General features: G+C 35.8%; 1 pseudogene; it reads right to left on the bottom strand.

Annotated features, from left to right (window-relative positions):
* Nucleotides 1–8678: 8678 nt before the first annotated feature.
* LOC117713115 (transcription factor BTF3 pseudogene) lies at nucleotides 8679–9294 on the bottom strand (annotated as a pseudogene).
* Nucleotides 9295–9646: the final 352 nt, after the last annotated feature.

Genomic DNA, 9646 nt, shown 5'->3' with positions numbered 1-9646 from the left:
GTTTTGTGGAGCAGCTTTTAAAATAGACAGTCAATAACGTTTCAGAGAAAAAAAGTTGTTTTACACATCTAATTCGGCAAACTGGATTTTTTTTTATGAGGTAAGAAGTTTACTGAGAAATCTATAAATATCATTAAGAAAATAATAGTATTTAAAAATTGTTGCAGGATCTGTACATTACACGTATATTTTAAATTAAATAAGTAACCCAAGTGGACCAAGAGCGCAGTGCTAGAATCTTATAAATAAACTAACAATTTTAATGTATTCTGATGTATCTTGTCTCCTACTTCTTAAATTATGATGTACAAATAGATAGCTCAAAAAGTATTTTAAAGGAATCTTGTGTACACACACATGCATGTTTTCAAAAAAAATTATATGTGCTAAGTTTATAACCAGTACAAATTTAACATTGGGACACCACATATTCCTATTTTATAGCTTGAATCCAATACCAACTAAATGTCTTCAATTATGATTCCTAAGTTTAAAATTACCTGAATGGTGGTTTTGTGAGCATTTTCAATTTGGTACTGAAATGGTAAATTTAATAGTAAAGGCTTTTACCATATTTATAGTGAAGAGAAACATTTTTATGCATATAGAGACAATTCTGCAACTCAGCCTGTACCATGAGCTGGTCAAAATATGTTTTCTGGATTTCTTTAAAGTGCAAAATAATTATATCCTTGCAAAGGGTAAACAGTAAGATAAAGTGAAAGAATTCATTGTTTATATAACAGGTCGCTCACAAATTTAAATTATTTAGCAGCTATCTTTCAGGGGTGAACATTCACATTCAACAACTGTAAACCAAACTGTGAATTATTGTACTGTACTTGACAATACCCCGTAACAGAAATTAAGTTAAAGTGTTAGAAGAATAAATTTGATCAAAGTTATATAAGAAGTATTTCTGCTTTTTCACAAATATTTCTGCTTTTTCACATGTGGCAGAAATTTTACTCTTACTTTTTACTGTAATGAAATAATAATTAATCAGAAAAGAGGCCATAATTTGAAAGGGAACAAGGAATACTATACGGGAGGCTTTAGAGGGAGCAGTGTCAAGCAAGAAGTGGAATGATTATAGTATAATTTCAAAAATAAAAGAAGTAATAAAATGCATGAGTTTATTTTCTTTGTTTGTTTTTTTGTTTTGTTTTTTTGTTTTTGTTTTTTCGAGACAGGTTTTCTTTGTGTAGTCCTGGCTCTCCTGGAATTCACTCTGTAGACCAGGCTGGCCTCAAACTCAGAAATCCACCTGCCTCTGCCTCCCAAGTGCTGGGATTAAAGGCATGCACCACCACTGCCCGGTGAGTTTATTTTCTTTAATGAACACATTCACACAATATATTTTTTTTAAATACTAACTGTGATGTCAGTAAATCTTTTATAAACATATGATGCAATTGACTAAATTCCCCAGTAATAAGATCCAGTTACCAAAAAAAAAAAACCAGTCAACTTTTAGTAACTCCTTTAGAAACATCTTCCTGTGGTTTCTTGATAGAGATCACTCTGACACAGGTTATAAATCTGAGGAATGTTCTTTCATACTTAAAAGTCATATGCTTATGTGATTCCAAGTAATTTTATTCACAAAAATTCCCTATTCAAGGAAATTGTTGTGGCAGTCTTTCTCCATTAAGCCTTTTTTGTCAATATGTAGACTTATTTTAGTAAAAGAGAAACAAAAAATCCTATAACTTAAAATCTCTGATTTTTTTTTTTTTGGCTTTTCTTTGGTTTTTCAAGACAGGATTTCTCTGTATAGCCTTGGCTGTCCTGGAACTAATTCTGTAAACCAGGCTGGCCTCGAACTCAGAAATTCGCCTGCCAATCTCTGATTTTTGACAAGACTGATATGTATAAATTTCTACCTATCATGAAAATTTCAGAATTGTTGGGCATGATGTTGTGTAGATGTTTATTAAGCAGACACAGCTGATAAGTTTATATGTCTTATTACTCTGTTATTTCCATCAAATAATGCCCACTACCCCAGGTTTTCAATGCTTCTCCCTCCTTCTTTCAAATGATCCCAGAGAATATGGAGTAAATTTCATGGCATAGCTCCCCCATTTATAGCTGAACATTTTACAATCTCATTTTCTGTACATGAATGCTGGTCTCTCTATTAATTACTCTTCACTACAAACAGAAGCTTCTCTGGAGGGTTAAGAGATACATCCATCAATAGGTATAAAGATAAGAACTTAGGGGACAGTTTATTGCTCTGTCCATTTCAAAGGATAGTTGTATGAAGTTCTCCCTCAGGGCCTCTGAACTAGCTAGCTACAGATTTATTACCCAGGCAGCAGTAACAAGCAGGAGTTCCACCTTGTGGTGTGGAATTGAATTCATTCAGGAACTGCTGTGTTATTTCCATAATATTCATACTGCTATCGCACCATGTGACATGTCTTGCCAGATCAGTTAAAGCGTTTAGGGTTCACAGATAAGTAGGGTTGTTTGTTCTTCATGAGTTGTAGGTATAGTGCTTTGTCTAACTATGAAAGCTAGAAAGAACTGGTGAACCTTCAAGCTCTGTATCAACTTAATTTCTCCATGTCCTATGATTCAAATATGTGGTGTCCTCAGAAGTAGGGTTTATTAGCAAGCTCTGGAGGATAATTAAGTGCAGGGCCATAACCTGTTATAACTGGGGTGGTCTACGGAAACCCACAGACCAACAACTCCAAAAAGGTAAAGTTACTTGAATAAGGATTTTTTTTAATTATATTTTTTGTTACATCTACTATTCAAAGCCTTTTTAATTTAAATGTATTTTGATTATATCCTTTTTCTCTCCTGTGTCTTTTCAGATCCTTTCCTCCATCATAGACATCCATCTTTAAATTATTTTCAAGAAAACAAACAAAAATCCAATATAACTACAAAACCCCTCAAAACCAAGAAGATAAAATAATAGCCCCCCACAAACAAAACACCAAACTGAAATCAAATGAGTGTACACCAAAAGAACTGTAGAGTCCCATTTTGTTTGTCAGCTACTTCCGAACATAAAGTCAGCCCTTGAATGGTTGATGTAACAAGTATCAATTGAAGAAAGCTGATTTTCTCTGTCCAAGCAGATATAAATGGTAGTTAAGTTGTTATCCTTTACCCTAGTGGCTAGCGTGTCATTCATTCATTCATTCATTCATTTAAGTATTACAAAAATTTAATTAAAAGTAAAACAAAACCTATCACATTGAAGTTGTAGAAAACACACTAGAAAAGCAAAAGAAGCCAAGAGAAGGCAAATGTGCCTGAAACCCACTCATTTGCCCATTCAGGAATCGAATACAAACACTAAACTGGAAGCTATAGTATATACCAAAAGAAACTGATGCAAGACCATACTTATTTATAATTCCTTGTTCTCCTGGCATCTGCCATCCCTCTCAGTCATACACTCTTTTTACCTACTCTTCCACAGGGTTTCCAGAGCTCTGAAAGGAAGGATTTGATGGAGATATCACATTGAAAGCTGAGTGTTCTAAGGTCTCACTCTCTGGAAAATGTCTTTCTGTGTTGGGAGCCAACTTTAGTAGAAAGTGGCTAGATCAACTTTGCAGCCATCTGGAACCATATACCCTGATGAAAGACTTAGTTTTCAAAAGCCTATAACAGCTGAAGCACACTCTGATAAATACATTGTTTATCCCACATAGCTTGTGAGAAAGAACCGGTTGTTCAGTGTCTTAATTCCTGCTGGTCAGGGTTGGTGCAGCACATTCTGTGGGTTGCTAAATTTCTTTTCATCTGCTTCATGAGGAAGCTTCTCTGATAGTGGCTAAACAAGGGCACTGCTCTGTGAGTACAGCAGAATATTATTAGGAGTCTGTCTTTTTTTTTTCTTTTATAGAAGGGTATTATTTGGTTTTACCATAGGTCCCTGGGCAATCTAGCAACTGGTTCTTGGTAAACCTACAACCTGGCTTTTTTATTTGATAATGATGTCTAGGGAATGCATTGTCCAACATTATGGGGTTGTCCTCTTTTTGTTTTTATATGTATATCTGTCTCTATGTATATATGTATATATGTTATGATGCATCTATAGTATATATATATATATATATATATATATATATATATATATATATATAAATTGGTAATGAGACACCAAGAATTCACCAGATGACCCTATATTAGCATTTCATACTGTAAGAGTTACTTTAACAAAAATAGAAAAATCATAGACTTATGACAAGTCATTGAACACTAATTTTACATCTTTTAAGTAAATCACCATGTTTCAGTTTAGCAAAATGTACCTTATAAAGAACTTATCAGCTCATGAATTACTTTGTTTTATTTATTTATTTATTTATTTATTTATTTATTTATTTATTGGATATTTTCTTTATTTACATTTCAAATGTTATCTTTTTTCCTGGTCCCCCTGAAAACCCCTATTCCATCTCCCCTCACCCTGTTTCTATGAGGTTGTTCCCCCACCCACAAACCCATTTCTACCTCCACCCTTGAATTTCCCTATACTGGAGCATCAAGCCTTCACAGGACCAAGAGCCTCTAGCCCCACTGATGCGTGACAAGGCCATCCTATGCTACATATGCAGCTGGAGCCAAGGATCACTCCATGTGTGCTCCTTGGTTGGTAGTTTAGTCACTGGGAGATCTAGGGTGTCTGGTTGGTAAACACTACTGTTGGAAATTCCTTTAGGTTTTTCAGTCCTTTCTCTAACTTCTCCATTGGAGATCCTGTGCTCAATCCAATGGCTGGCTGCGAGAATCCTCTCCATATTTGTCAGGCTCTGGCAGAGCCTCTCAGGAGACAGCTATATCAGGGTCCTGTCAATATGCACTTCTTAGCATCCACAATAATGTCTGGGTTGGGTGACTGTATATAGGATGGAACCGAAATGGGGCAGTCTCTGGATGGCCTTTCCTTCAGTCGCTGTTCCACATTTTGTCTACATATTTCCTCCTGTGAGTATTTTGTTCTTCCTTCTAAGAAGGACTGAAGCATCCACACTTTGGTGTTCCTTCTTCTTGAGCTTCATGTGGTCTTTGAATTGTATCTCGGGTATTTCAAGCATTTGGACTAATATCCTCTTATCCATGAGTGCTTATCATGTATGTTCTTTTGTGACTGGGTTATCTCACTCAGGATAATATTTTCTAATTCTTTCCATTTGTCTAAGAATTTCATAAATTCATTGTTTTTAATAGCTGAGTAGTACTCCACTGTATAAATGTACCACATTTTCTGTATCCATTCCTCTGTTAAAGAACATCTGGATTCTTTTCAGCTTCTGGGTATTATATATAAGGTTGCTATGAACATAGTGAAGCATGTGTCCTTATTATATGTTGGAGAATCTTTTGGGTATATGCTCCGGAGTGGTAGAACTGGAACATCAGGTAATACTATGTCCAATTTTCTGAGGAATCACCAGACTGATATCAAGAGTGGTTGCACCATATTGGAATCCCACCAACAATGGAGGCATGTTCTTCTTTTTCCACATCCTTGCCAGCATCTGCTGTCACCCGAGTTTTTGATCTTAATGATTCTGACTGGTGGAAGGTGGAATTTCAGGTTTGTTTTGATTTGCATTTCCATGATGACTAAGGGTGTTGAACATTTCTTTAGGAACTTCTCCACCATTTAGTATGCTCCAAATGCAAGGGCACCCACATTCATAAAAGAAACTGTACTAAAGCTGAAATCACACATTGAACCTCATACTATAATAGTGGGAGACTCCAGCACCCCATTCTCAACAATGGATAAATTATGTTATCAGAAACTAAACAGAGACACAGTGAAACTAACAGAAGTTATGAGCCAAATGGATTTAACAGATATCTATAGAACACTTCGTCATAAAACATAAGAATATATATCTTATTCTCAGCACCTCATGGTACCTTCTCCAAAATTGACCATATAATTGGTCACAAAACAGGCCTCAATAGATACAAAAAGATTGAAATGATCCCTTGCATTCTATCAGATCTCAACAGACTAAGACTGGTCTTCAATAACAACAAAAACAACAGAAAGCTTGCATACACTTGGAAGCTGAATAATGCTCCACTCAATGATAACTTGGTTGAGGAAGAAATGAAGAAAGAAAATAAAGACTTTAGAATTTAATGAAACTGGAAGCACATTATACCAAAACCGTATGGAACACAATAAAAGCAGTGCTAAGAGGAAAACTCATAGCTCTGAATGTCTACAAAAAGAAATTGAAGAGACCATACACTAACAACTTGACAGCACACCTGAAAGCTCTAGAACAAAAAGAAGCAAATACACACAAGAGGAGTAGATGGCAGGAAATAATTAAACTAATGGCAAAAATCAACCAAGTAGAAACAAAAAGCACTATACAAAGAATCAACAAAACCAGGAGCTGATTCTTTGAGAAAATCAACAAGATACATAAACCCTTAGCCAGACTAACCAGAGAGCACAGAGACAGTATCCAAATTAATAAAATTAGAAAAGAAATGGGAGACATAACAACGGAAACTGAAGAAATAAAATCATCAGATCCTGCTACAAAAGCCTATATACTCAACCAAATTTGAAAATCTGGATGAAATGGACAATTTTCTAGACAGATACCAGGTGCCAAATCAGGATCAAATAAACCATCTAAACTGTCTCATAACCCCTAAAGAAATAGAAGCAGTCATTAAGTCTCCCAACAACAACAACAAAAAAAAATCATCCTAGGACCAGATGTATTTAGTGCAGAGTTCTCTCACACAGAGTTCAAAGACCTAATACCAGTATTCTTTAAACTGTTGTACAAAATAGAAACAGAAGAAACACTACATAATTCCTTCTGTGAGGCCACAATTACATTTATACCTAAACCACACAAAGACCAATGAAGAAAGAGAACTTCAGAGCAATTTTCCTTATGAACATTGATGCAAAAATACTTAATAAAATTCTTGCAAACCACACCCAAGAACACATCTAAACAATCAACTAGGCAACACGATCAACTAGGCAACACGATCAACTAGGCTTCATCCTAGGGATATAGGGATGGTTCAATATATGGAAATCAATCAATGTAATCTACTATATAAACAAACTCAAAGGAAAAAAAAACATGATCATCTTACTAGATGCTGAGAAATCATTTGACAAAATTGAACATCCCTTCATGGTAAAAGTCTTGGAAAGATCAGGAGTTCAAGGCCTATACTTAAACATAGAAAAAGCAATATACAGCAAGCCAGTAGTCAACATCAAGCTAAACAGAGGGAAACTTGAAACAATCCCACTAAAATCAGGGACTAGACAAGGCTGCCCACTCTCTCCTTACCTATTCAATATAGTACTGGAAGTCCTAGCTAGAGCAATTAGACAACAAAAGAAAGTCAAAGGGATACAAATAGGGAAGGAAGAAGTCAAAATTTCACTATTGACAGATGATATAATAGTATACTTAAGTGACCCCAAAAATTCCACCAGAGAACTCCTAAACCTGACAAACAACTTGAGCAAAGTGACTGGATATACAATTAACTTCATTTTAAAAATAGATATCCCTGTGTTGAAACATAACCAGAAGATAAGGTCTACACACTGTACGCCTAACAATTACTAACTTATTAAAGTCTTAGTAGGTCCTTTGCAACAGCCTATAAAAGCACTTAGGTCTTTTTCTCCTCTATAGCCTGGCTCTCAGAGAAAATGTTTCCTGTCTCTTGTAAAATAGCAACAGTGAAGGGTCAGTTACAAATCATTAAGTAGTATTTATTGTTTGAATGTATGACTCAACGTCTATGGTTTTGGAGTTTGATGCCCAAAATAAGTGTGTCTAGAAATAGAGCACAGAAGCTGCATTGGGTTAATGAATTAATGTTGCCACTGAAGGTACACATTAGCTACCATACAACCAGATGTGACATTAACTTTGGCTCACTTTCTTGAATTTGTCTGTCTTTTTCCATCTGTGATGGTTCCCAACACATGTGGAATTTGAATATTCCATTCTAGAACTGTAAGAAATATATGCTGCTTTGGATCCCTCATTGTCAGGCATTCTATTATAGAAGATCAGCAAAAAAGAAAAGGGTTGAAACTATCAACACAGCCATTATAAGGATAATAAGTCCTCTATTTAAGGGTGGCTGTTAAATTTCCAATGAAGAGAAAGGGATGTTATTTCTTCCCATATATGTGCATATTAAGTTGTGATATTCCAGATTTTTATTCTTAGACTATTCTGCTTATATTATTTTTAAAGGTGTATATATTTAGAAGTTAATAATTTCATGTGCTCAGAGGAAAATCAAGGCCTGCTATGCAGAGCAGTAAATATCTTCTTATACGTCTTGATATTTCTTACCTGCTTTGCATTCATTCCAACTGCATTTTTCTCAAGTCTGTTCATAAAATATATACATGATATTCTGTGGCCTTCTATTACATTGATTTACTTCTGACTTCTGTAGAATCATGTGCTGCCTATAACACTCATTAGTAGTGACCCACTGAATGTCACCATCCTACAAGTAATGGAAAAGCCATTTTTTTATACTAGGTAAAGAATTTTATTAACAGTTTCCAAACTTTGTTCTCAGGCTTTTTCAGCTAAATTTGCCGCAAAGAATGAATTAGATATAAGCAAAAACTGAAAAGAGCTGCACTGTCCGGGGGCTTGGGCTTAAAAATATAAAAGATCTAGATTTTATCAGATCCATAATAAACAAAAGACAATTTGAAAAGCAGTCATGAGATAAAAGAGCAGCTCCTGTAACTTCTGCAAGTGTCACCTTCTTCAGAAGTTGCCTTAAGTCAGTTTCTCTCATTCTTAGAAGCCTCATCAAAATTCTCCACCAGGTCTAGAACTTCATCATCGTCATCCTCTCCAGGAGCAAGTTGTGCTTTTCCATCCACAGATTGTTTGGGTAGAGCTTCAGCCAGTCTCCTTAAACTAGTCAGACTGTTGCACCACACTGGTTTAGGATGCTGGGAAACATTTCTGTCAGCTGGTTTGTCTCAGAGTAGTCTGCAAGGGTGAAGGTGTTTCTGCCAGAGATGCCTGAACTTTAGGGTTGTTAAAATGGATCGCTATTCCTTGGTTTGTAAACATGTTCATCTCTTCAATACCAGAGATGTTGTGTGCCCCTAACTTCTTTAAGGAGAACTGCAGTTTTATTGTCTGCTGTGGCTGTTCTGTGAATCACCTTCTTCTTTCTATGGGCAGTTCCTTTCCCACCAATGCGCACTTGTGCCTGCAGTTTGACGAGTTTTTCCTGGTTCATGATCATTTCTTTCATCTTGCTGGAGTGAAATGGGACCGCATGGGGAACTACAGTTCACACTCAGAGGGTCTCCGGCAGACCAGCTGAGATAAGGGGCACACACGCGGGGACCCAAGATGGCAGCTAGAGGGAAACCAGAAATAACACCGAAAAAGCCATTTTAAATATGAAGTTAAACATTTCTGCTTATTGACAGACTACATACTACATAAGGCAGTTTCCTGTTTTCTAGAATTCTGAACTAACAATGATTATAAAACATGATCTTTATTATCTTTCTAAGGCTGGCTATCATTTGAATGCGAGGATTAATGCAAGAAAGCTCACATTTTGCAGAATTCCTTTTTTCTTGTTTTTCTTCCTGTAC

This window comes from Arvicanthis niloticus, chromosome 7, assembly GCF_011762505.2.
Source record: "Arvicanthis niloticus isolate mArvNil1 chromosome 7, mArvNil1.pat.X, whole genome shotgun sequence".
In the NCBI taxonomy this organism is placed as follows: domain Eukaryota; kingdom Metazoa; phylum Chordata; class Mammalia; order Rodentia; family Muridae; genus Arvicanthis; species Arvicanthis niloticus.
The sequence above is the reverse complement of the archived record's forward strand: the minus strand, read 5'-3'. Positions and strand labels throughout refer to the sequence as shown.